Consider the following 27,718-nt stretch of genomic DNA (forward strand, 5'->3'; position numbering starts at 1 on the left):
CGGTCCTGCCTCTGAACGAGCAAGGTTTAGCTACTTGTACATTAAGGTAGCATTCAGAAAAACAAAACACTCGCGAAGAATCTTGACACTTAGGAACATAGAAACCTACCGCAGCTAGAATTTCGCAAGTGCTATTGCAGAGCAACACAAACAGCATGCAGAAGTATAAATGCACGGACACGCAAGGCATATGCAGTGGGTCACGCCAATCACTCGAAGGAAGCTTTAAGCTGCAGGTTGCATCCACTTTTGGCCACCGGTGTCGCTAACAAGCACTTCTAAGTTTTTCATCTGCTGTTTTTTAATGCCAATGTCCATGAGAAGAAAAAGTGGTGTGCACGTGCTGCTGTCAAATGTGCTCGCACGGTTTAATTTTTTATTACAAAAAAAAAATCTTTATAATACAACTTTTCTTTGAACACTGTAGCCCAATGTATCAGACAGAGTGACAGAACGAGGCAAGGTAAAGCAGACAGGTTTCACAGGCTCTCTTGATCACAGTTTCCTGTAGTTGAGTACCGCCCTCATCCATCATTTTTGTTTTGTTCTCCGAGAAAGGCAGTAAGAGCCTCTACATATGCTGCTTCCCCATTACGACATCACTTCCGTCCACGACAAGCCCGTTCCCTAAAACATGTCCAACGCGTTTTCACAGCAACGAAAGCAGATCTTCAGAAACAACACATCCTTTTTAAGCTTTTATTTTTTTCATATAATTACTCTTTAAAACAGGGGAAAGATGGGTTTGAGTGTGTTTCTCTTGCTTGGTTTGCTGACTATGGGATTTTGCTCTCGCCATTGCACAAAGTTTGCATTCAGACATACTGTATTTCAAAATGGGATGCATGTTTGACTAGTTTTCAGTTAGAGAGTAGTCATCAGCAAGGTTAAAAAAGTATAATGGGCATTTTTATTCTTATCTCCGCCCAGCCCCTCTTCGTTCTCCATTCCAAAACACAGTCATTGTCTGTCAGTTCTAACCGCAATTTCTTGGGGGGCGTAGAAGATCGCAGGAAGTTCCTCGCACAATTGCAAAACAATAGTCAATGCCAACCGTTCTTGGGTGTTGGACAGTGGTGTTGCCGCACCGCACCGCTTCGCCATTCCACCTCCTCCATCAGTATTTCGCCCTCTTCAAAATGTTCACATGTCATTGGCCAGCTCCTCGGTTTCTGTGGACACATCTCCATTGACCGCAATCTTCATGTTCTCCTCGTAGCCCGGAGGCATGAAGGCCAGTGTATAGGGGTAGATTTTATGACACTCCGCTCTGTACGACTCGGCAGTTTCTTTAGCTTCTCCGAGGCTGCCATTTTGCAGGCCTTCCAAAAACCTCCGTGCAGATCTGTAAAATCAATACAGATGCATTGCTGTAACATATCTTTCTTTCTCGGGTTAATTCACTGATTAGAACGGTAAACTGCTTATTCACAGATTCTTAAACCAGCATGTGAAAAGTGTTTCATTCTAACATCTAATTTTGATTTAGTTTTAGTATTTTGACTAAAATGCCATTTATTTTCAGTCTTGTTTTAGTTCAATAAATTGAATACAATTTTAGTCAACTACAATGTACTCTAGTAGATTTAGTCAAAGTTCCTTTAAGGCAAGTCATTTCTCTCGGCGACCATCTTTAAAACACATCTCGGGCAATATGCTCGGGGCATTCTGTCTGAATGGGGAAACTTTAAATTTCCCAAAACTATTGCCAAGCTTTAGGATTCACATACATATTCTCAAAAGAATTTTACATTAGAATACATTTTTAAGGTGCCCAAGCTAATGCCACACTCAAAACAACGAGATCACGACACCAACCTCATTTATGGCAGTTTTACCCATTACAATCTACTGCAGGGGGGTCAAACTACAGCCCGCAAGCCATCTGCGGCCCGCAATCAGTTTTGTGGCGGCCCGCGAGGCTTTTTATAAATATCATAGAATCTGGCCCACTATACAAAATGAACGTAATTCAATAAATAACCACCGGGCGTCGCTATCACATGCCTGCAATTAGGCAGCAGTTCCTGTTATAAAGTAAACGAACCTAACAAACTGATGGAAACATGATTCAGGGCTCGACAGACTGCCCGATGTTCCGGGGCCAGCGTGCGAGACCTCAGCCAGTGTACAGAATGTTACTGGCCCGATAGGCTGCGACTGTCTGTCAATTGCATGCAAATACAATCTTAGGGTGCTTTCACACATAGACGTTTGTTTCGGTATCTGTCTCGTTTCTCCCATTAGCGCAGTTCGTTGGCATTTGTGAATTCAGCAATCACGCTCACATCCGCGCCAAATCAATTGGTCCGAGATCGCCTGAATGAGATGGTCTCTGCTCGATTAAGCCGATCGAGTGTAGTGACAAAACAAAACATTCCAACAAACTAACGACCCATATACACATATATATGCGTGTCTGTGTGATGTATGTAATATTTGGCCCTGGACAATGTTTTTTTTTTTTTACATTTGGCCCTCGGCCCAAAAAGTTTGGACACTCCTGATCTACTGGATAATGCTTTATCCGATCATTTTAGTCTTTTAAAGTAACTCACAAATTGGTCTTGATTGCGAATCTCCTCCAAAAATGAAAGCGACTCTTTGTTTACAGGTTTGTGGGTGTTTGAGTGGTTGCGCTCATGTGATGTGCGTTTCACAGGACGGACTGTACCTCGCATTCGTTTCATACAAATAACAAAACCAAAAATCTTTTGTTTTCAAGTGCACTTGATTCATTTAAAAGTACAGATTTCAAGCTTTATGTGGATATATTGTTATGTTTGTGAAGCAAGTATTCGCTGAGATTTCAGTGTGTTTGTTGACGACAAAAATTCTCATAAAAGCACACATCTGGTCCGAGCTTCTTCCCTCAGAGAAACATCAGCCTATAGCGATCGATGATTGGCTCCATGTGCTAGTAGGCAGGGCTTCATTCGCCATATTGACCATTACACTTTTCCCCATTCAAAACTATATGAGTGACGAGTCTTGTGTATTCTATAATCTTTGATTTAGTTGACTAAAATCTAACCAATGGGCTATTCAGGCACCGATAAACATCTAGTGAAAGGTTTGTGTCACTATTTTCAATTTTGTAAGGTTTCTTTTACACCATTGATGTTGTAATGTAATTAAAATATAATCAGATAAATGGACCTAAGCTTTCATTAAGTTGTTCAAGCGTAAAATGAAGTAAAAGACCAGGTAAACAAGTGCGTCAGAAACAGCAGGAAACTTCATTGAAAAATACTGTGGCAAAATAAATTTCCATATTTGACAAGCCACTGAAAAAGGGAATTTAATTATGTGCTTCTTGTCTGGTTTGATATCCATATGAAGTATATCAATCAGGCAGTGAACATAACTGATTTTTAATGAAATTTTGCAATTTTGTAATGGCATGACAGTTCACCAGAATCGCTTAAATTAAAAGTTTGTGTGCATATGCACCATTTAGTTTCATAATAATTTATTAATTATCCATATCTTTAAAAATTCTGAGAAAACTAATTAGCAAAAACAATATATTAAGGTTTGAACAACACAAGCTCAGATTTAACAGTTGTGGTGTAACATTAGGCCTAAATAAACACCTTAAAATGCATTCTTTTTAACAAATCAGTTATTTATATCATTCTTTGTTCTTTCAAGCAGATATATTTATCAAATCAATTTAATATTAATATAAATGCTCTTTTTTATTTTACTCTATCTATCTATCTATCTATCTATCTATCTATCTATCTATCTATCTATCTATCTATATATCTTGCACTTATTTGATACTATTTATGACCTGTAACGATATGCTTTCTACTGTTATGCATGTTGTATGTTTATGTTATTTTGTTTATACACTTTGACTCGTCAATCCAGTTACCTTTACATGTACACACACATGGCTGTACCTGACTGTCTTGTTCTTTTTCTGTTGTTTGTTTTTCTCTTTCCCATTTGTATTTGACTTCATGTCATGTAGTTTGTGTAATACCTTCCATAAAAAAAAGATCTTTTAACAAACTGTCCCTCCATAAACATTTTAAATTCGCCTTCATCTGTTGACCAAAATGTCAGTTCGTCAGTTATTGCTATTCGATTTTATTTAGTTTCAGGTATAAACAGCAATCTCCCTTATCTACTTCTGATTTAAATTGACATTATTTGTTAAAACTTGGTGTAAACAGAGTCATGTAGTCCAATATACCTGAATACTTCTGTTGTCGAGTGCTTCGTCAAGTGCTATAGCCAGTTCCACAGCTTTCTTCTGTGTTGAAGAATCTAAGTAGTACATCATTTTGGCAGCTGTAAAGGATAAAAAAAAAAAAAAAACAGGTCAAAATGCAGTAAAAGCATCAGCTGACAAAAAGCTGTGTGTATAAAGTGTTGAACATGTGCACCTGCTACTCGGTGAGGGATGGAACTGGAGTGCTTGGTGAGGAAGGCCTGATTAAAACTCTTCGCATTACTTTCCCCAAACAGCCTGGAGATTTCCTGCTTGAGCACCATGCTGACTGATTCTGCTAGATCTTTGCTTTCAGACACTGTCAAAGGCGTGAAACATCATCAACCATTAGAAATACATACAAGGCAAATGAGGTGTCAAAATAAACAGGAGACAAAAGTGATCAAATGATCGAGTCTAAATAAAACCGAACCAAACTAATAGCAAAAAAGGCAATTTGGGTTTGCTCACCTCCTTTAAAGAAGCGCACTAGACACTGGTGTAGCCAAGGGTGGTCGGGGTCTATTGCATAAGCTCTCTTCACTGACTGCAGCATTAACAGGAACTTTTCTGTGTGGCAATTGGATGACGAAGAACATTAAAATCGAGAAGTGTGATTAAACAGAAGGAGCTACAAATGCATTACATACTGTGATACGTTTAAACAAAACTTTCGTAACAATTGTTAAAAATAAACAGAAAAAACTATTGTAAATGAGGGACTTTTATCCATTGGCTGTTAGATATGATGAAGGAATACCTGAGGTTTTAAAAAGGGAACACAATTTTGCAAATGTTTTTTAACAATCAAAATACACATTTATTTTTTAAGGTTTCTCACATTTAAAAAAGGAATTAAACAAGTAATTTCTTCTTATTCTCCTTAATATAAATGACCATTACATAAAGTTGAACAATGATATGTTTTGATCATTTTAGATCAAGGCATTTAGGAGAGCATCTTTAAAGGGATGGTTCACCTAAAAATTTTAAATCTCATTATTTACCCTCTCTTAGTACAAATCAGTTTAAGTTTCTTTCTTCTGTTGAACACAAAAAAAGATAATCTGAAGAAACCTGCAACCATGATAAGATAAGCAAATACTATGGAGGTCAATAGTTACAGTTTTTCAGCTTTCTTCAAAATATCTTCTTTTGTGTTCAACTAAAGAAAGAAACTTGTGACAGAAATGTGTAACTACTGGAGGGTAAATATATTTTTTTGGGGTGAACTATCCCTTAAAGCAGGGATCACCAAACTTGTTCCTGGAGGGCCGGTGTCCTGCAGATGTTAGCTCCAACCCTAATCAAACACACCTGAACAAGCTAATCAAGGTCTTACTAGGTATTCTTGAAACAATCAAGCAGGTGTGTTGAGGCAAGTTGGAGCTAAACCCTGCAGGAACACCGGCCCTCCAGGACCGGGATTGGTGACCCCTGCCTTAAAGTGTTAAAGTTACATCAATGTAAGAAAACAAATCTTAAATAAACTTTACTCCCTATCTAAAACACTTTGATCACTGAATTTTGTTGATAAATCAATATACATGAGGAATTTATAAGCAATAACAAGTTACACCTTTAAAGAATCATTAATTAAATCCATTTTATGGGATTAACTTATATTGTAGTTATTGTATTTTATACAATCAATTTCTCAGTATTTTTAAATAAAAGGGGTCAATGCAGTAATGTCTTAAGACATGGTAACAATCTAAACTTTTTCCTGTTATTTTGGAACATTTATTTTTATTATTTGTTTGCTTATTTAATAGGGACAATACACTTGACATTGTTATACAAAGACAACCGATGCCGCGCACATAATTTGCATCCCTCGTCCCTGGTCAGGATTTACATTAAAAAGATTTTTCGAATTAAAAAAAAAAAACCACAAAAACAATACAAAAACATGTACAGTATATACAGAGCCAGCAACATAAAATGTAAGTCAATCTGCATACTAAAGAGAAATGTAAACTAGGGTTCCACGGTTTATCAGTACTATGGTAGTATTGTGATACTATGGCTCCAAAATGCTGCCGGTGCCACTGTAGTTTGTAAACGGTAGTATCGTCAATAATAATTCATCTACAATAAATAATGTTGCATGTTGAAAAGTCAGTAAAATGCTCACACGTTCGTGCAACAATAAACCATTTTATTTTAATTGTAGAGCACTTTAAGCTCACAAAACTGTAGAATTTGCACGTTTTCGAAAGCACATCTAAATCGGTTAATTTCTCTTCCTGTTAATATGATTTAGTAGCTACAACAACCATATCAAACTCTTTAAAAGAGCGACTCGCAAATTAAATTTTTAATTAATTTGCATTGTTACTTGATAAGACTGGGAAAAAAAATTTATGAAAAACCCCAAATAGCAACAGGAAACATTGAAACAAATTTTGGACCACTTCACATGGGCTAACTTTTTTGGGAAAAAAGCAAAATTTGTAGCAAAATTTCATTTGATATAATTTGTTTATTTTAATGTTTTTTTTTGTTGGTCAGTAATCTACAAAGAAACAAAAAGAATGACTAAATTTTAGGTGACGTGGGGTGCAAATAATACTTTTTGGCCTGAGAGGAATTATGAATTACATTCAAGCAGGCCTGTTATAACATATAAAATATAGTATTTCTGACATTTTTTTATATAATTTGAGTTATGAATTACAGTATCGCAGTACTACTTGGTATGGTGATACTAGTATTGTATAGTAAGATTAATTAATGGTCTCATGACAACCCTAATGTAAACCTGACCAAGCTGAAAGAATAATACTTGATGTTCACACTGCTGTAAAGATTTCAATCATTGTTTCAGCTTTACAGAAAAAACTGGAGGTTCTGTTTGTAACTTTAAATCAACAGTAACTTTATATGGTTCTGCATCTGCGGATTCTACAATTCCCACTTACTGCTCTTCTAGTCTTTACCCCATCACTGTTATATAACAACTCACAAACTACCTTATGGGCAAGCCCATGTACACACTCAAACATGGTTTTAAAAAATGAAAACTTAAAAAAAAACTCAAAACTTAAGTTATTTTTTAAGAATTTGACAATGATTGACTGATTTATTACTTTTAACGTTTGTTTGTAAAGTGACATTAGAGGCTTAACAACTGACTGAGTAGCTTGACACCAGATAATTGCACAATAAGACATTTGTATTAATATCATAGCATGCACAAACATTTGCGCTGCTTTAAGAGATATAGTCTTATCATACAAAAAGTTTTAATTTGTCTTAATAGTCTTATGGGCATCAAACGTAAGCTTTAAGTCTATAGTGACACCTATAGTGATATTTCAATTTAACTCATTCACGAAAAACACATTGAAACTGTTTTGTTGTAATTTAGAGTCATATGGGGTGAATTTCCATCTGAGATCTTTTTTTTTTAAAAGACCATGAAGTTCACAACTGTGATGATGTACCTTTCCTAAAGTAGATCTCAAAGGCCAAAAGGTGTGTCTCTATCTTATTCTTCACCAGGTTTTTCAGCGGTGTCAGGAACTTCACAGCTTCATCTAATGGGTTCTCCACCTGCCAAACAAAAGAGAAACAGAGAAGCTTGTTATTCGCGTGCACAAAAACAGCTTTTGCGTTTCTTCAAATTCCCCTTCAGTTTCTAATAAAATAAAAAAACAAAGAACTGTGTTGGAAAACTTTCTAGATCCAGATCTGAATCCGCAACTTCCACAAATGTGGCAAAACAAACACACCCTGGCCAGTTTCTCTGGTATGAGTTCCTCTTTAGGCCCGCCAATCTCTTCGTCATCATCCTCTTTTTTCTTTTTCTGGTTCTTCAACTGTTTCTCCTTCTCTGCGTTCTTCTTCTCCTCCTCCAGCTGTGCTTTTTTCTGCGCTCGCCTTTGCTTATTCCTTAATTTTTTCAGTTCTTTGTCAGTCAGATTCCCTATTTCAGAAAACGTAAGCCAACGTTAAGCACACTTCCTTCAGAAAACACACACACTTGAGTGATTAGCCTCAGTGAATTTACCAGTATCGGCCTGTAGCTCTTTGCTGTCATCTGTTAGCGGGTTGTCGTGCAGGTTGAGGTAGATTTGGATGGCGGTGTGTGAGGCTTTGAAGTAAAACGGGTGCATTCGTAACACGTCTTCCAGCTTGAGCAGGTCAACATAGGAACGCAGCGTCATCTTCCGCATGCAGTACGTATGGAAGTCAAACTGGTCATCTGTTATCTCTACAAAGTGCTGGAAGAAAGCAATGCATGACTGAGTCAATAACTGTGAAAAGTATCATATGAGGAAGTCAATTCAGCACACAAAGCCATGATAAACAACAAACAGGCACAATATACACAAGATATATCAAGGTCATGGTCTATTATTAACTCTCACCAAATGCCAAAAGTATTTAGAACAATGTCCCTCGGCATTTGGCTTTTATTCATTCTAACAATGCCGGAGCACACAATATGCTTTACAGAATCAAGTCTTCTAACTCTACAACTGTATAATCTGAGGTGCAGTACTGTGATCTTTTGACATGATCAGCTCAAGATAACAGTGTTTTTGTACATGCTGCTCAACAGTAAAAGTATTATATTTCTAAATAAATATTATTTTTTACAGCATAGTGATTTTTCTTAAATGATTTTTTATCATTTCAATTAATATTATCATCATCCTTATTATTATTAATAAAAAAGGAAAAAAAACAAAAAAAGGAAAATAGGGAAAAAGCAATTGTCTATTGAATAAGTTCTCTTCACTGACTGCAGCATCAGTGAGAAGTGAGATTTAACAGAAGCTACAAATCATGCTTTACATATTATGATATGCTGAAACTAAAAGGAAAAAAAAATCTAAATCAGGGACTTTTACTCGTTGGATGTTAAATATAAGGCATCCCCGAGTTTTTAGAAAGGCAACACAAATTTTGCAAATGCTTTCAGAAAATCAGAATACACATTTCCTTTAAAAAGAATTCTCACATTTAAAAATTAATCTTCTTATTTCCCTTAAAAAAAAAAAAAAAAATGTCAGCATTTGAATTATTATTATTATTATTATTATTATTAGTAGTAGTAGTAGTAGTATTAAATAAAAAAAAGACAGACAACAAATAAATGGAACAAAAAAAATGATCTTGATCATCTTGAACTGCATTTTTATCAGTTGAATTATTATTAAGAATAAGAAAAATAATGAAATTGAAAAGAAAGAGAAAAAATAAAAGAAAGAAAAGGAAAGAAAAAAGAAGAAAAAATTAATAAGAAAAAAAGAACAAACTAGGTTTCCTTAATTTGCACATAGTTTCACGGCCAAATTTGGTATAATTTTTCAGTCACCAGCTATTGCAAAGATGTAAAAAATGACCTGCTTGGAAAACAGTGCAAATTGCCTATAACCAGCAGTGCATAAGATTAAAGCAAAAATTTATAGTTGCTCATATACATCTAAATTAATTAAATAAACCAGTGCAACTGTCTGAAACTGCAGCACATGCATTAACTTTCCAGCAACTCGAAACATAAGCTTTGTAATTTTACATTTGTAAAAAAGTAAAATATATATTACAGTTGTGCCGAAATCAAATGATTTAAAAAATATTTTAAAAATCGGTTTAAAAAAAAAAAGTTACAATCTTTAAAAAAAATTTGATTTAATTTTAAGTCAAAACCACAAACATTATTTTAAACTGAAAGTAAAGACCACAAAGGCTCATGGTGGAAATGTGTGCAATGCAAACTCAAATGCAGTGTTAATTTTCTTAAAAACAATGTTCACCTCAAGGTTAGCAGAAATAGGATATATGCAGGAATCTTAAAGGTAATTTCAATACCTTTTTAAGACTTTTTAAAGACCTCAAAATATTTTAAGACCCCATCGCCACTTCAAGTTCTAATCAGTATCAAACCTTTCACCTAATAAACAGTTGAAGTTAAATAAATCAAAGCAGCACAACCATGCAACAGAACTCAGATAAGCTCGGAAGAAACAAAGCTTGAAATAAAATTACGTGGATGACAGGCTTCAGCCACTGTTTAAACTCGTCTCTCTCCAACCAGGAGTACGCAAACTTTTATTTTCCCAATTTGCCATCTGTTTTGCTACATGTAGAGCATCACATCACCTTCCCACGTTTGTCGCAAATTACATGACATCACCCGGACAGAGGAGCTTAGCCAGAGGCACCCACCTGAAACAATCGCGTGGATCGAGAAAAATAAATATATTTATGCTTTTCTGGAGTCTGACACTTTGGATAACGCTTAAACAAAATTTAAGACCTCGTAAAAGCAAGATTAAGACTTTTTAATACCTTCTAAGGGCCTTAAATTTCCCATAATTCATTTAGCAACTTTATTACTTTAAGACCCCTAGGACACCCGGAGAAAAAATTTGTAAACCCAAGCATAAATACCTCAGTATTATTAAATTCTTTTAGGCCATAAATCGTATATAAAAAAAAAAACATGTATTTTTTAAAAGTATGATTTGCACTCAAAATTTAAATAAATAATAATTAAAAGGTCTTTAGGAGTGCAAGCAACACATCCAATCTTTTCTTTAAAAGCAGAGAAACACTGACCCTTTCAATCTCGTGGCATTTTTTGAGTGCTTCTCCACATTTCTTCATGGATTTATAAGCCAGAGCGCATTCGGTCTGGAACCACATGCACGCATCTCATTCAGATTCTCCACCGCAGATGCTCCCTCCTATAACACAGAATAACACCACAGTTAAATAAACCCCTACAAACAATAACCTCTGCATGGCCTCACAGCAAGAAAGTCACTGGTTTGAGTCCCAGCTGGATCAATTGGCATTTCTGTGTGGAGTTTGCATGTTCTCCAAAGGGATTCCTCCGGGGAATTCTGGTTTCCCCCACAGTTCAAAGACATGCGCTATAGGTAAATTGAACAAAACTAAATTGGCCGTAGTGTATGTGTGTGAATGAGTGTGTATGGATGTTTCTCAGTACTGGATTGCAGCTGGAAGGGCATCCACTGTATAAAAACATATGCTGGATAAGATTCATTCCACTGTGGCGATGAATAAAGCGTCTAAGCTGAAGGAAATGAATGAATGAACCTCTGCATGTGTACTCAAACTCTCCTTACCCTTGTGAATTTGGCGCACATTTCCTCAGCCTCTTTGACAAGGCCGGCTTTAAGAAGATACTTGGCGCATTTGGAGTTAATGAAGCGGTCGGCGGTGTCCAAAGCCTGAGCTTCATCCATCCAGCGAGCTGCTTCTCGTATGTTCCCAGCATGCTGAGCCAAGAAAACACACATAAAAAAAAACAATGAAGCTAAGAGATATTTGACAAACTAAATGATTAATATTCAAATGTTCTTATAATCAGTCACACCTTTTAGTGAGACAAATGAGATATTGCAATCAAGCACTTAAATAGCACAATAGAGACTGACTAAAAAGCATCTGCACAATGTGACAATAGTTGGGTTTCCTTCATAAAGTAGAGCAAATCTTTTGAAAAATGTATACAAATATATAAAGAAAGAAAGAAAAAGAAAGAAATAAAGGGAGGAAGGAAGGAAGGGAGGAAGAAAGAAAGAAAAGGTAGCTAGCATGCAGTGTTTAATACCTTACCTTGTATATCTTGGCTTTAATGAGGAAGAGCTCTATGAGAGTCGGTGTGCTCTCAATGGCAGCGTTGATGTTTTCAAGAGCCATGCTGTGCTGGCCGATCTGATCATAATGTTGGGCTAGGAAATACTGCACCCACAGTAACGTGGTGGGTGGCTCCTCTTTACCATCATCTACATTGAAACAAATCAGGTAATATTAATTACGCCAAAATAAATGAGGAAGGTCATAGCATTTGTCATTTATATTCATGTAAGTTCCAATGTTTTATTGCATTCTCTTTCTTTTTTCAATCTTTTTTTTTCTTTTCTTCTCTCTTTCCTAAAAAAAAGATATAAAAGTATATATAAAAAGAGATTATTAATCATTTAAGATTTCAGGGCTCCACTTTGCTCTTCTACAATTTCTGCAAATATTTCAAAATATTCCAGACAATCCATTTATTTTATAATGCCAACAGCTTTGATTTTACTGTTACACTGAAAAGAATTTGAATGAACTATTTAAGTAAATCATGATATCTATAATAATAAATACTGTTTGGTCAGAAAAAATAAATATAAATTTAAAGAGGACACAGTCTTATGTACAGAATAAAATAATTATTTAACTAATTATATTAATTTAGACTTTAGTTGCTTGAGAACCCCTTTTTTAATTTCTGACCCCTCGAAAAACATATCTAAATTATAATCATTAAAAATTAAACAGTAAAACATATTTAAAATAATTATATAAAATATACTTTGTTAATAGCGTACTATACACCATATAGACAATATAAAATATGCAGTTTATTATAAAGAGGTCAACATTTGAAGAGGATCACCTTTCACCAAAGTTGTCTTAAATCATTTAGAAAAACATTTTTGACCTACTTCAAATGTTGACTACTGTATATTTGATTTAATTTGATCCGTTTACATTTTCAATGTTTTGCGAAGCGCTAGTGAATCATTGTTTGTTTCGGCGTTATAGTGTAAATTGAAATCAAGCAAAATTTTATCCACTTGGATGGAACCGCTATAACTCCAAATGTAAAATACTAAGAACAAAAACTAATAACATTTAAAAACATGAAACAGAAAAAAGGAAAACTCAACATACCATCAGGGCTGAACATTCGACAGCTTCGTAACGACGTTTCAAAACCAAAACTAATTCTTCAATTATAGAGACCTGCGATTTAAGTGAAATGTGAAAAACTCTTCTAAATATAAAACCCCAGTCGGTATGTGTATCAGTAATGGAGTTTCCTCACCTTCTCTTTGTCCTGATAGAGAGATCGGAGTGTGGTAAAGACTGGAGGACAGCCTTTACTGAAGTTCATTCTTAAATACCTATCCAGACACTCCCGAAACTTATCCCCTAAACAAGAGAAGAATTCAATTTAAAATCAAATACAAATGTACAAAAGAACCTGATGTTTTAGACCAGATGAAGAGATGCGTACCCGACAGGAAGCTGAGTGGTAACCGGCGAGGAACGAGACCTTTAGGGTATTTCTCCCAGGCCTCCTCATAGATCTTCAACTTTTCTTCTGTACTTGCTGAAAAAATAATAATAAAATAAAAATGGTGTTCTGTTAAATTGTTGCTGATGTGCATTTCGAGGCTCTGTTTTATCTTTTTTTCAAATTCAGATTATTTTTTTCCATAATTTAGTTTCAACTTTAAATAAAATAAATAAATAATTTCTGTACTCTATTTTAGTAGTTAAAATATATATATTTGTAAAACCACAAAGCATGTCCAGTTGAAATCATAATATTTTTTACATTTTTGACAAATTTAACTATTAATATTTTAGAAAAACTACAAAATGTTTTATTTATTTTTTTCATCTGAAGAAAGGCATGGATTAAATGATTGACAGCTGATATTAGCCAATCCATTTGCGTTTAGTTCAAGAGCAGTGGGCCAATCAGAAGAGCTTTAAGGCGTGGCAGGTATTGCAGGCTTTGTTTACTATAGCACGTTGACATGTCAACCTGTTTTAAACTATTCCCGAGCGCTGCGTTCGGTGTTTTAGGTGCAAATATGCATTCTGCTTGAATGTCTGTTAAATAAGTAAACATTTTGCAATGAAAACCAGTCGCATGGCACAATTTTATGCACTCGCACAAATGCTCCCAAATACATTTTGAGCTCGCATAAATATCGGGTGCATTTGCAATGAAAATGGTTGCAATTTTGAGCGCTGCAATTTCAAATTCAAGAAGTTCAAGCACTTTGTCCAAAATCCAAGCACTTTTCCAACCTTGTAAACACTAGGGCTGCTCTATTATGGGAATAATCATGATCACGATTATTTTGGCCATAATTGTAATCACGATTATTCGAAACGATCATCAGTTGAAGTCGAAGTTGAAGAAATATTTCCAAGTTATGTTTAACAGAGCAAGGAATTTTTCACAGTATTTCCTATAATATTTTTCAATATTATTAGCCCCCTTAAGCAATATATATTTTTGATTGTCTACAGAAGAAACTACTGTTATACAATCACTTGCCTAATTACCCTAATTAAGCCTTACTATCCCACTTTAATCTGAATGCTTGTATCTTGAAAAATATCTAGTAAAATAGTATGTACTGTCATCATAGCAAAGATAAAACAAATCAGTTATCAGAAATGAGTTATTAAATTATGTTTAGTAATGGGTTGAAAAAAAACTTTTCCATTAAACAGAAATTGGGGGAAAAGGGTCGGTAATAATTCAGGAGGGCTAATAATTCTGACTTTAACTGTATGTATACAGTTATTTTCCCCCCTGTAAATAAGGAAAGAGAAATAAATACAAGAGTAAAAATATGAAACAAACTGTGCTTTAAGCATCTTCACTATAAGAAAAAAAACTTTAATTATAGCTACAAAGTCCTTCATTCAAGAGCAGCGAGTGATTTTCTCCTTTTGTTATTTGATTAATGATAAAAACAGTCGGCAGCAGGAATATTGTGCGCTGTCACTTTAAGAGCAGTGCAGTTCTGATTAAAGGTTTCTCTTTCACATGTCTTGATCCTCAACTCGTTTGTTTATTACACAAATGAGGCTTATTCACTAAACACCGCGTTTTGACACCCATTTGACCATTAAAGCGCTCACATTAAGATGACGTTAGATGTGTGTGCTCTCTCGTCTGAGCACATGTACACACACAACAGCATGCAGTATCATTCGCGCTTTTACAAACATGAATGATTCGAATGTACATCAATAAACGATGTGCATGCCGTGCTGCAAAAGGTACATTACAGTACACGTGAAACTGAGCTTTGCAGAGCAACAAATGTGTACAACTGGAAAGGGGGTGGTATATGATACAATAATCGTTTATCTCGATTAATGTTTTTTTTCATAATCGTTAAAAGCGAAAATCAAAATCGAAACCAAATTTTCAATTAATTGCACAGCCCTAGTAAACACTATATTAAAAATCCAGCATTTTCCAGGATTTTCAGCACCCGTACAAACCCTGCCTACAAATGGTTCAAAACTTTCCCAGCGAATCAGTTTTCTTGCATACCAGGCTTGAGGGCTCTCTCCAGGCCGTGGTAATACAACCAGTTCTCCGGATTCCTCTCCTGCAGTCTTCTGTACACATCTGCCGCCTCCTCAAACCGCTCCAGATTCAACAGAAGCTCACCTACACACAAGAACGAACATTTTCCACAGGCCATCACAAACAGGAAGTTAATCTGCTAGACAAGCAAACTGTGAACTGGAAAAGCGAAATAATCATGCAACAGCACACATAAGGAAGCAGGACAAATGAAAAAAAAAAAAATTGTGCTGACGTACCTTTGGTTTCCTCCACGGCCAGTTTATCACAGATCTGCTTCTCGTAGGTGGTGAGATGCTCAAGAGCTTCTCTAAAGAGTCCTGCTTCTCTCAGGACCTGATTCTGATACAACAGCAGCTCACTGTACTCATAATCCACCTTATCAGGCGATGTCTGAAGAAAAATAACAACAAAAAAAAAAACCTCAAAGGTCATATTCAAGATGACCGTAAAAAAAGAGACACACATTAATAGAGAATAAATATGCAAGAAAAACATGATTGACCTTGCTACACTTCAGCCAGAAGATTAATATTGCTCAGATGGAAGGAAAAATTTCCTCCAACCTTTAAGGAATTGCTTACAGAACTTTTAAAAATACGATACACTGTAAAAGGTTGTACTGATTTGTTTTTTCTCACTTGGCAACTTGTTTTAGATCACATAAAGAAGAGCCTTCAGTTAATTTGGAAGAGTAGAACTTTTCCTTCTTTCTTTCTTTTATATGAAGTCAGAATTATTCGAATTTTTTTCTTTTTTAAATATTTCCCAAATGATGTTTAACAGAGCAAGGAAATTTTCACAGTATGTCTGATAATATTTTTTCTTCCGGAGAAGGTCTTATTTGTTTTATTTCGGCTAGAATCAAAGCAGTTTTTAATTTTTTAAACACCATTTTAAAGGTAAAAATTATTAGCCCCTTTAAGCTATTTTTTTTCCATAGTCTACAGAACAAACCATCGTTTTACAATAACTTGCCTAATTAACCTAGTTAAGACTTTAAATGTCACTTTAATCTGTGTAGAAGTGTCTGAACTGAGCTTTGCAGAACAACAAATGTGTACAACTGGAAAGGGGGTGGTATATGATGCGGTATATGATTTAGAAGCCAAAATCGAAATCGGATTTTCGATTAATTGCACAGCCCTAATTTATACCGTATACCGATGTATATATAAGCCACTGCTCAGCAATCAATTTCACTCTTGCTTTAGTCGATATTACTGCACAACTTATGGAACACATTTTACAATGCTTTCAATTTCAAATTCATGATTACAAGGAAGAGTGCAAAAATCCTTACTGTGCCATCCCTACTCTGCATCAGTCTCAGGTGAGGACAAATCATGTTCATATATTTTCTGGATTCAGAGTAAAAAAGGCTTTACTGGGTTAACAAATCATCACCTTAGAATTATAAGGTTCCATCAGACATTTTTGTCAAAATGGAGTTATTGACCTATTCTTATTAAATGACAACTTTTATAAGTTGTTACACTTTAAGACTTTATTTAAAAAACAAATGTTACACACATTGTTTGCTATGTGGAATGCAAAAACTTTGAAGCTCAATATTCCAAGGTGACGAAATGTAATGTATTAAAATGTAATGTCTTTTGTATTTAAAAGAGCCACTGAGCTCAATACTTGATTCTTGTTTTCCTTATAAAACAGTTATTTGAATTTTGATGAATTACTCATTTAGACAAGGACTAACCACCACTTACTGAAAGTTTTAGGGTTTCTTTTTTTCCAGTTTCACTTCATGCATTTTCTGTTCAGATAGCTGCATGTGGCCACACAAATATGCCGCTAAATCTTCAAATTTTGTACTATATGCAAATTTAACAAAGTTCAACTAAACTTTCAGATCCACTGCATTTTATTGAATGTTATTTTTTACAGAAACGTAAGCATATATAATTCGGCATACAAATAATTTCACATGAAGGCTTTTTCTTCACTCGTGGATTCAGTAAAACATCTCAAGAGCATAAGACAAGTTCTGCAATTACTGTCATTATAGGCTAAATGGAACATCTATTTTTGTATTATTGTATTTTTATGTATAACCTTCTCTCCCCCCAAAAAAGATTTGGGTGTTTTTAACAAAAGAAACTATATATTTTTTTATAATTTCCCTCTCCATTCACAGAAGCACCACAGGTGATGAGTCTCTGTTGTTAAAGCTGCCATTTGATATTAAATTTAGCATTCTAATTTTATAGCTTAAATAGCAAATTACCTGTCAAAAATAAAATGAAACGCATACCAACACAAGAGTTTAAGTGTCGTTATTGAAAAATATTAAGAAAAAAGTGGTGGGGGGGAAGGGGGGGCAATAAATAATTTATTTTGCCTGCCAACTTGTAGTTTCCTGTTATGCTGCAAACCAATGAGAGGAAGTAGGAGCCTTATCTTGGCAGCCACAATAACTGTGTGCCATTGTATTACCTTTGTTGACTTGAAGTGTCAGGTTGAAGTCTTCACAATACCTCATTAACCTCTCCTGCTAACCCATGCTCTTTCAAAGCTACCCCAAGCTAACAGGGACGCATGAAGTACAGCAATATAACATGTCTTGTTTAATTTATAAAAAAATTTAAATCCTAAAATAAATAAATAACTTCTTTAGTACTAACAGTACCTGAGCAACCCGTCTCTGGCAGTTTTTAATATTTGTGTAGACATTATGAGAATTTGTTAATTTATAAAATTATTGAATTATTTAGTTACTATTAAAAGTAAAATGTTGCATAAAACTTTAATAAAATAAAACTGTTATAAATACATAAATAAATGATCAATTCAAACTGTATTAATGTTAGTGGTGGGCCGTTATTGGCATTAACGCGAGACTCCTATCGTGTGATAAAAAAATATATATCGCCTTTAATGTATTCTCAAAGTTGGGTTGGGAGCTGGGTCTATTCTACGCAAGCTATGATGACTTTCACCTTGATATTTTAGCGCGGATGTATACCTGACCGGTGAGCCGTCTGACAAAAAAAAAAAAGTGCCCTTCTGAATCAAATCAGCAAGATGCCTGACTTTAACTGCAGTTCGGCAGTTTCACTTTTACTTATGAACATTTCATTTTTATGCCCCCGTGACAAACATGGGTATTAGACGCAAATAAGGAGTAAGGACGGGTCAGAGTGTTATGGAATTTAATAACGCACGCCAAATGGAAAGAAAAAACTTCTGCATTTCGCGATGTGTGTGATTGTGACTGTCAACCCTCCCGTTTTTCCTGGGATTCTCCCGTATTTTACAGTTCTATCCTGCTATCATCCCGTAAAGGTATTTTCTCGTATTTTTCCCATATTTTCAGTCTTTCTCTGAGTGGTAGCAAATAAACATTAAAGAGCCGATCCTCCCTATACGCAACCTATACTGATGAACCACCAGGGGCCGCCCCTTGCTTTTAAATGAGAGTCTGTTCTGTGCTTTCACTTTGTTTAGGCATGAAAACACTTTGAAATAAATATAAAAAACGTCACGATTCCCTTTCCTTTTCATTACAGGTGCTGTCTCCCCTTCATATGCATCGTCCATCGCAATGTTTCAACATCGCCATACCTAATTTTGACAGTCCATCAAGAATAATTACAGACTCACTTTAAGAACCAGTCATGCCTGTATTTACCTGTTGTGTTTTTCTAAACTCCTCAATGATTTTAGCAGCCATTTCATAGTCTTCTAAAAGATGATACGCAATGGCATAACCAATCCACGACGCCCGCTGGGCAGGACGCAACTGCAGCAGCTGATACCGCGTCTCCTGTAAGACATTTAAAACAATGACAATCAGACATTCCCATTATAAAAGTTTACGCTTTGCTGAACGCAGAGGAAACACAGGATCCCTTTCAAAACAATGCATCAAAGAAGAGTTTAAGACAGAAAACAGTGAAGCCAGACTGCACAAAGCTCAAATCTGACAGGTTTTCATTTCAGTGGTAAAAGCAGGTATCAGAGTAGCCGGAAGGCATGAAACATTAAACAGCAACTTTATCACATCGCAGAAGACAAAGAAACAAAAGACGGGAAAATGACATTGCTGAGTCACTGCCCTGTTTTTGACCTGTATTTGTTTTTTAACCTAACACTGTTCAAAACTTGGCTAACACAATTAATCTATTAACCTGATATTTTACATATTAAGTACATAATAGTTACATATTAAAGCACATAAAACAGATTCAACAATAAAAAAACACACAGTTGTTCAAAAGCTTAAGGTTGGTAGGATTGTATACACGTTAGATAGAAGTCTTTCCTGCCCACCAACGCTGTGTGTGTTTTACAAGTTTATTATTATTATTATTAATATTAACAACCACAATATTAAATCATTTCAGTTCTTAGACTTTTAAAATGTATTTTGTTCTGTGCTGGCAATGCTAAACTGTGCTGCAAAACACAAAAACGCAGCGAGGAAACACACACACTCACCCTGTACCCCTCCAGGTCTCTCATCTGGATCTGCAGTAGAGACAGATCTCGAAGGATCTGCAAGTTGTCTTTGTCCCATTTCAATGCGTTTCTGTAACACTTAATAGCCTCGTCGTACTTCTTGTCAGACCTTTGGAGCAGGCCGTACACATGCCAACCTAAAATTTCATGTTAAGGAAAGCAAAAAAAAAAACAGTGCAAGGACAAAACGCAACATTAGAGGACTGATGTCAGTACAGAATTGAGCCCAGAAAAAAAATATCACTAAAATTCACAAGGTCTAAAACACCTGCACCTTCACATTAAGCCAGTTGATGGGAGGTGGGGAGAGATGAAGGGATGATAGGTTTGAGGTGAGAGGCTTACCTAATTAAATTGGCTTACATTTTATAATAATGCAATCTAAATTCATAAAAATATAATTAGTGTTTAAGCTGTCTTTTGTAAAAAATTTCATTTAACTGAATACATTTTTTTCTCCTTACATATTAATAATTGTTTGGTCGGTGTTTTGACGTCAAGGCAGATTAGAGTAAAACGTTTAAAAACAATATAGAAAAACGTGTAAAATTTATGGCGACTTTTAGATAACACTTTAAAAAGGTTTCAGGGCTGACTATTAAACATCTGTATGCATGTCAGGTTGACAACCCTTTTTTTTTTTTTTGACTGTTACAATAGTCGCTGTCTCAGTTTATACGATTTACGCATAGTCAAGAAACACATCACATGCTTCCCGTTCAATCATTGATTGCTGTTATTAATGACTCGTGTTGGGAATTTCTTGAAATAAAAGCACAAACAACGACAATCAAAATGGTAAGTTTTGTATGCCAATTATGAAGCAACACAATTACCATAATACTGTTAATATGAAGTCATCTGATCCAGAATCCAAAAAAATGTTCATCACAAAGTAGAACTGCCTTTTTAAATTGTTCCAAACCTGAGATTAATGGGATGGCACGACTGTTCGGACAAACACCGACACAAGGAGTCATGGTGTTAATTTATTTCTTTTAATGACAGCAGTAAAAAAAAAAAAAACTGAACAATTATTTGAACTGTACAACCGTAAAAGCTAAAAATTACATTTATTTATATGTCTTTTTAATCCACAGTGTGCAGCTTTTGTCACTGCAGAGTATCTTGGGCTTAATTACTTACTAAATAAAAGTATACTTTTATACTTGACCTTTACTTAAGTACTTCTCTGACAGCCAAGATGTTTATAGCAATGAGTGTATTTCAAGAATTTATATTATTAAATATTATTGTTAAAAAATAAAGTTTTATTTATCTAACAATTCCAGCCAGCTTTTAGTGAATTTGCAATAGTCAAAACAGAATTTCAGTTGTTATACGTAAAAAGGCGTAAATACATGTAGGACCATTCAAATGGTCTACATCTACACGTCTCGTCTCGTCTCGTCTACAACTATTGACAACAGATCACTTAATGAGGGGGGGGGGGGTTGCATTCACAATATCTTTACTGCTCTATTCATTTAACCGAAGAAATGTAATGCATAGAACATCACTGTGCCTCTCGCAATCGGTTTGTCTTGCTCATTCACTCTAGTGAGTTTTAACTCATTTGGGGGATTATGGGGACCTAAATTTGTGGGTGACTCGGGGAGCTTCCGGGAGAGGTCAGGTTGGCACAGCACCTCAAAACACTGGAAATACAATGGCTGCACTAGCAACAAAGAGAACATCACTCGCGCAAGGCGCGCCAGTAAACTAAACAGAGCTCCCATCGCATCTGTATATATTTTAGCTGCGGTGACGCAGGCACATTACGCTCTCACACATCATTTACCTTTGTTTTGGCTGCTATAGGCTATGCCTAATATACGGGAGTGCACGCGTGTCTTCGGTCCTGTCAGATGTGGCGCGCGCTCTCTCTCATTTCTATACAGCAGAGAGTGGCTATGTAGAACTCCACCATGTGCGCTTCAGAGAGCAGAAATTTGTAATCGCACGACCATGTAGAGACAGAAATCACATGTTGTTGTGTGAATAAGATATTACATACGGCTATTTAGCTTGTTTATTAAAAGAAGTTGTGATCTGGCGCAATATATAAATACAATTAACTTGACTTCAAGGGGGGGGCGGGGAAAGCCATTGGGGGTGGGGCGCCCCCTAATATAATGGGGGGGAAACACTGCTATGGTAGGTTTAAAATCTTTGAACAATGGATGGCTCATAGGAAAGTGCAGGGTTTGTTCATTCTTGATATTTTACTATATACAGAAAGCCAATAAAACAATATATTAAAGTCCTGAAGTGGCCTATTATATTATAAAATGGTAATTTTCTGTGGATGTGAAGCATTTGGCTGTCAGCGAGGAAACACTGCACTGTGTGTTTGGCTTTCTAAACAGTTCATGGTGTCACTGTGCATCATGGTCAGACACGGGGCAGGAATCTTGGCGGAGATCCAGCGTCCCACCGCCAGCGACAGGCTTCAAACTGAGACAAGTGTTAATTCTGCTGCTGTGAACATGAGGAAACAAACTCATTCCAACACATGGACCATAACCACACTCTCTGTTCTGAATACTGAATGTTAATGCATTTAAATATCTAAATGAAAGCATTTAATAGCATGTAATGGTCTCAAGCTCCAAGGATACAGACGTGGCTCTTCAGGTCATTTCGGAGTCCTCGGCGGACAAGTTCATAGGCTTCTTCTTTCTTCCCCAGGCAGTTTAGCGTCAAGCCCTTCATCGCCAGCGTCTCTACAATGAGCATAACCTTTAACCTTTTACTCATAAACCTCTAGTAAACTGAAAAGGGACAAATATTAGGGATAAAACCTGCTTTTTTTTACATCAGTAATGCTTTATTAAAAGGCACAGTATGTATGGCTTTTATTATAATACAGTGCATCCGGAAAGTATTCATAGCACTTCACTTTTTCCATATTTATGTTTTTAATTCCAAAATGGACTGAATGCATTTATTTCCTCAAAATTCTACACACCACACCCCATAATGACAATGTAAAAAAATATATATATTTTTAATTGTTGCAAATTTATTAAAAATAAAAAAACCTGAAAAAAAATAATAAAATCACATGTACATAAGTATTCACAACCTTTGCCGTGAAGCTCTAAATTGAGCTTAGGTACATTCTGCTTCCACTGATCATTCTTGAGACGTTTCAGCAGCTTAATTGGAGTCCACCTCTGATAAATACAGTTGATTGGACATGATTTGAAAAGGCATACACCTGTTTATATAAGCTCCCAGTGTTGACAATGCATGTCAAAGCACAAACCAAGCATGAAGGCAAAGGAATTGTCTGTAGACCTCCGAGACAGGATTGTCTCAAGGAACAAGGCTGGGGAGGGTTATAGAAAAATTTCTGCTGCTCTGAAATTTCCAATGAGCATAGTGGCCTCCATCATCCGTAAGTGGAAGATGTTTGGAACCACCAGGACTCTTCCTAGAGCTGGCCGGCCATCTAAGTTGAGTGATCGGAGGAAAAGGGCCTTAGTCAGGGAGGTGATCAATAACCTGATGGTCACTCTGTCTGAGCTCCAGCATTCTCTGTGTGGAGAGAGGATAAACTTACAGGAGGACAACCATCTGTGCAGCAATCCACCAATCAGGCCTGTTTGGTAGAGTGGCCAGACGGAAGCCACTCCCCACCTGTAATTTGCCAAAAGGCATCTGAAGGACTCTCAGACAATAAGAAACAAAAATCTCTGGTCTGATGAGACTAAAATTTAACTCTTTGGAGTGAATGCCAGGTGTTACATTTGGAGAAATCCAGGCACCGCTCATCACCAGGCTAATAGCATCCCAACAGTGAAGCATGGTGGTGGCAGCATCATGCTGTAGGGATGTTTGTTAGCACCAGGAACTGGAAGACTGAGACAGACACATCCTGAATGAAAATATGCTTCAGAGTGCTCTTGACCTCAGACTGGGTTTCATCTTCCAGCAGGACAATGACCCAAAGCACACAGCCAAATTATCAATGAAGTGGTTTTACAACAACTCTGTGAATGTCCTTTAATGGCCCGGCCAGAGCCCAGACCTAAATCCTACTGAAGCTCTCTGGAGAGATCTGAAAATGGTTGAAGCTTATGTCACTTCCCATCCAACCTGAGCTTGAGAGGAATGCAAAGAGGAGTGAGTAAAAATTCCCAAAGACAGGTGTGCCAAGCTTGTGTCATCATAATCAAAAAGTATTAAGGCTGTAATTGCTGCCAAAGGTGCATCAACAAAGTATTGAGCAAAGTTTGTGAATACTTATGTACATGTGATTTTTTCAGGGTTTTTTTAATATAAATTTGCAACAATTTCAAAAAATCTTTTGTCACATAGTCATTATGGAGTATTGAGTGTAGAATTTTGAAAAATAAATAAATTTAATCTATTTCAGGTTTTTTTGCAAGGTTGTAAGGTACTAGATACTTTTGTTTTGAGTTTCATGATAAAAGTTGTCGGTTCCCACCTCGGAATGAGCGAGTTTGAGCTACTTGTACAGCATGTTAGCATTACAGGCATGTCTGATGTAAACAAAACACCTACGAAAAAACTCGACACAGAAAGAGAAATCCCACTGCCAGCTAGCATTTCCAATGAGTTATTGTCAGCACAAACAGAACGCAGAACAATAAATGCACTGCTACATGCAAGCCATGCGTCGTAGGTTACATGATTTCTGAAGGAGCCCGAAGGATGTAGTGATGACAACTCCCATGTTTCCACACTCAGTCATGGCATAATCAAACTATGCCTTTGTTTGTTGTGAATATGCACCTTCTAGCTGTGAAAATTTACATACTGTGCCTTTAATATTAATGCTGTGCTATTTTAAATTGACATCAGAAATGACTAAATATTTCACACACACAAAAAAAAATGTTGACGTAAACTTATGCATATTGAAGTTATTTAGAAAACCTTTAGGTCACATAATTAACATTGTTTTTAACACAATTTACTAGGGGTGTCAAAATGAATTGTTTCTTCTGTGCACCGCGATGCAGACATGGACAATTTGGCATCGGTTCAGTATTAATCATAACCGGTTATTGTGTATTGCTGTCATTTCTCATATGCGCAATGTCGCGATAGCTTACTATGGCGAGGGAGGCGAGCGCGAGTATTTACAATGCTCCAACTACTTAAAAACGCAAAAACTGTGCACAATTTCACTGCGTGTGTGTTTGCTGGACAGTCTTTAACTGACACTTACAGCAGAAGCCCCTGTTTCACTGCGATTGAAAGAATGAAAGTAAACATCATTTCTCCCTCCTCTCACTGTGGACGGCTGACCTGTTGATGTGACATTTCCTCTCCTCTCTGCATTTATAGCAATACTTGTGGATCCAGACACGAGCGTGTCAGCAGAGCAAGTTTTCTCCACCGTGTCCATCATGGATCAGCTGTGATCGCCACTGCCGTTTATGAGTGTTTATCATCGGTAAACAGCGCAAGAGCATTAGAACCAATCACGGCCCTTTCTGTTGAGCGCGTGACCAATCATAGGGGTGTATGAAAGAACCTTGGAAAGAACTCGCTAGACAAGAGCGGTGGACTCAGAAAGCGAGCGGGATATTTATATTTGTTTATTTGCTATAAATGCTCATGTTGTTCTTTGCATGTGGTTGAGTTTTTAAAGGTACGGTTTATATATCTGACTGTTTATAAATTATAATTTATCAATTTAAATACAAGAATTGCTGTGCTGTGAAGAAAATATAGAACTGTGTCTGGAAAGAATCGTCAATGCACCGTGATGCACCAAGATATCGAATTGAACCGAATCGTTGGCATTATATTAGTAACCGAACCGAACCGTGAGACCAGTGTAGGTTCACACCTCTGCAATTAACATTGTATATAGGATGTCTGGTTGTAGCTGTCACAAACACTTCCACCTGTGGTTCTTACCTCCATGTTCTGAGAACTTAGAATTGGAGAGGATCTGTTTGCAGAATTTCAGCCCATTTCTGTACTGCTTATGTTCGTAACATCTCTGAGGACAAAAACAGAGAAAGAATTTTTTTTTAAAGTAAACTATAAACAATAAACCTTTTATAATAAAGTAATCTAAACTAACAATTTACTGACAGCAAATAGGGCTGGATGATTCATCGACATTAAATCTTAGACACGATAAACTCAAGCTGTGATAGTCATGCACATCTTGTCAGGGAAGTAAATTTCTGTGATCAGTAGTAAATCTATTTCAAAGGCCAGAGGGTGCTCTTGTACGCAAACTCCAAAATAACCACAAAGAAACAACCCAGGAAATCGCATAGCAATAATGAATAAACAGAAGATTATCCTGCCTACACTGATTTAATGCATCAAATCACACGATTAAGAAATAATCTCACAGAAGCACTTATTTCAAACAATCAACTCAAGATATTAAGTTGGAGTAAAATATATGTGGAATTTTCAAAAGCTTTTCAGATGTAGCAGGATTTATAGCAGTAATTTTTGAAGGATTATCTTGATTTTTTCAATTCAATTAAATCAACTGATTTTAAATGTGATTTTGCGTAGCTTGTCAGTGTACTATGACTATGGCGTAGATGCAGCTCCATCTGAAAGTACTGAACATAAATAATCAATTAAGATCAGTTTCTTTAATGAAGTTCTAGTTTGTTCATTTGTGGGCAAAAAGTTCAAAAAGGCTGAGTGACTGTAGACTCCTAAACACCTTTTCAAAACGATATAAACAAACACTCCGAAAAATTTGTATTAGTGTTTGAAAAGCTGAAAGAGCCTTTAGTGCCCTTAAGAAAAGACAATATATGCAGAAGTTATTGCTTTCTAAATACAATCCATAGTAGGCTTTGTGCGCTTGATATTCACACACAGTCAAACACTCACTTGCACTGTCCCCTCTAAACCCAGTAAATGACGGTAATTTACTCTGAGCAGTTCTATTTGGAGCAGCTTCTGTTTCCTCTTTATTCCACAGGCCTCTGCTCTGCCAGCAGGTGGTGAGATCACTAACATCACCTCATTCTGTCAGCAAATCTGCAATCTGCTCTTCTCCATTCAATAACACACTACTGAATCAGTGATTTCACTTCAGATCAATCCAGTGCATGCTATAAACCATAGACTTCCAACTTGAATAAATAAATCACAATCCAACAACGTTGTGCAAGTACAACAGGATAATAAAACACAAGCTACTCTCATTAAAACACAACATCAGTTTGTATTAAGTTACTGGTTTGAACAAAACATTCCACTAGCAGTCAAAGAGAAGGTTTTCAGTTTTTTTCTTATGTTATTTCTTAACTATCATTTGAATGAATATGCTTCAAGTTTAACTTTTTAGCTAGACAGTGAAAAAATTCTGATAGCATAACAGTCGGACTCTGCATTTAACTGCATTTACTAATTTGCTTGTTAGTTTTCCAACAATATTAATATGTTGTTATTTTTTTAGATAAAAAACCCAACAGAAGCACTGCAATTAAAATTCTAGGCCGATACAGAAAATTCTGAATGCATTTGGCCAAAAACCAAACCTACTTTGTACTAATTATTTTATTAAGACAAAGTAGTTTCCAAAGATAAAATTTTAACTTAAATTATAATTAAATTTTATTAATAATTAAATAATAATTATTTAATATAATTTAATTCTGAAATCATAATGATTAAAAAAAGGCAATAAAATAAACACATTTTAAAAAGTAATTTTACTAGCATTTCCATGACAGTACAGTATCACATTTGCAATCAGAAGGAACAAGTATACTACATAGAAAATGTCTGGTCAGTGCGTAATTTTAAGCTGACTTTGCTTTTCCAGTGAGCATTGGTGGTTCATGCATAGACTAGTATACATGTAAATGAGCAGAATATTGAGCCACTGA

At 35.9% G+C, this 27,718-nt stretch overlaps 1 pseudogene; it reads right to left on the reverse strand.

Moving 5' to 3' along the window:
* Window positions 1-1,063: 1,063 nt before the first annotated feature.
* On the reverse strand, window positions 1,064-26,843 carry LOC130227611 (N-alpha-acetyltransferase 15, NatA auxiliary subunit-like; annotated as a pseudogene).
* Window positions 26,844-27,718: the final 875 nt, after the last annotated feature.

Source organism: Danio aesculapii, chromosome 1 (assembly GCF_903798145.1).
Source record: "Danio aesculapii chromosome 1, fDanAes4.1, whole genome shotgun sequence".
NCBI lineage: Eukaryota > Metazoa > Chordata > Actinopteri > Cypriniformes > Danionidae > Danio > Danio aesculapii.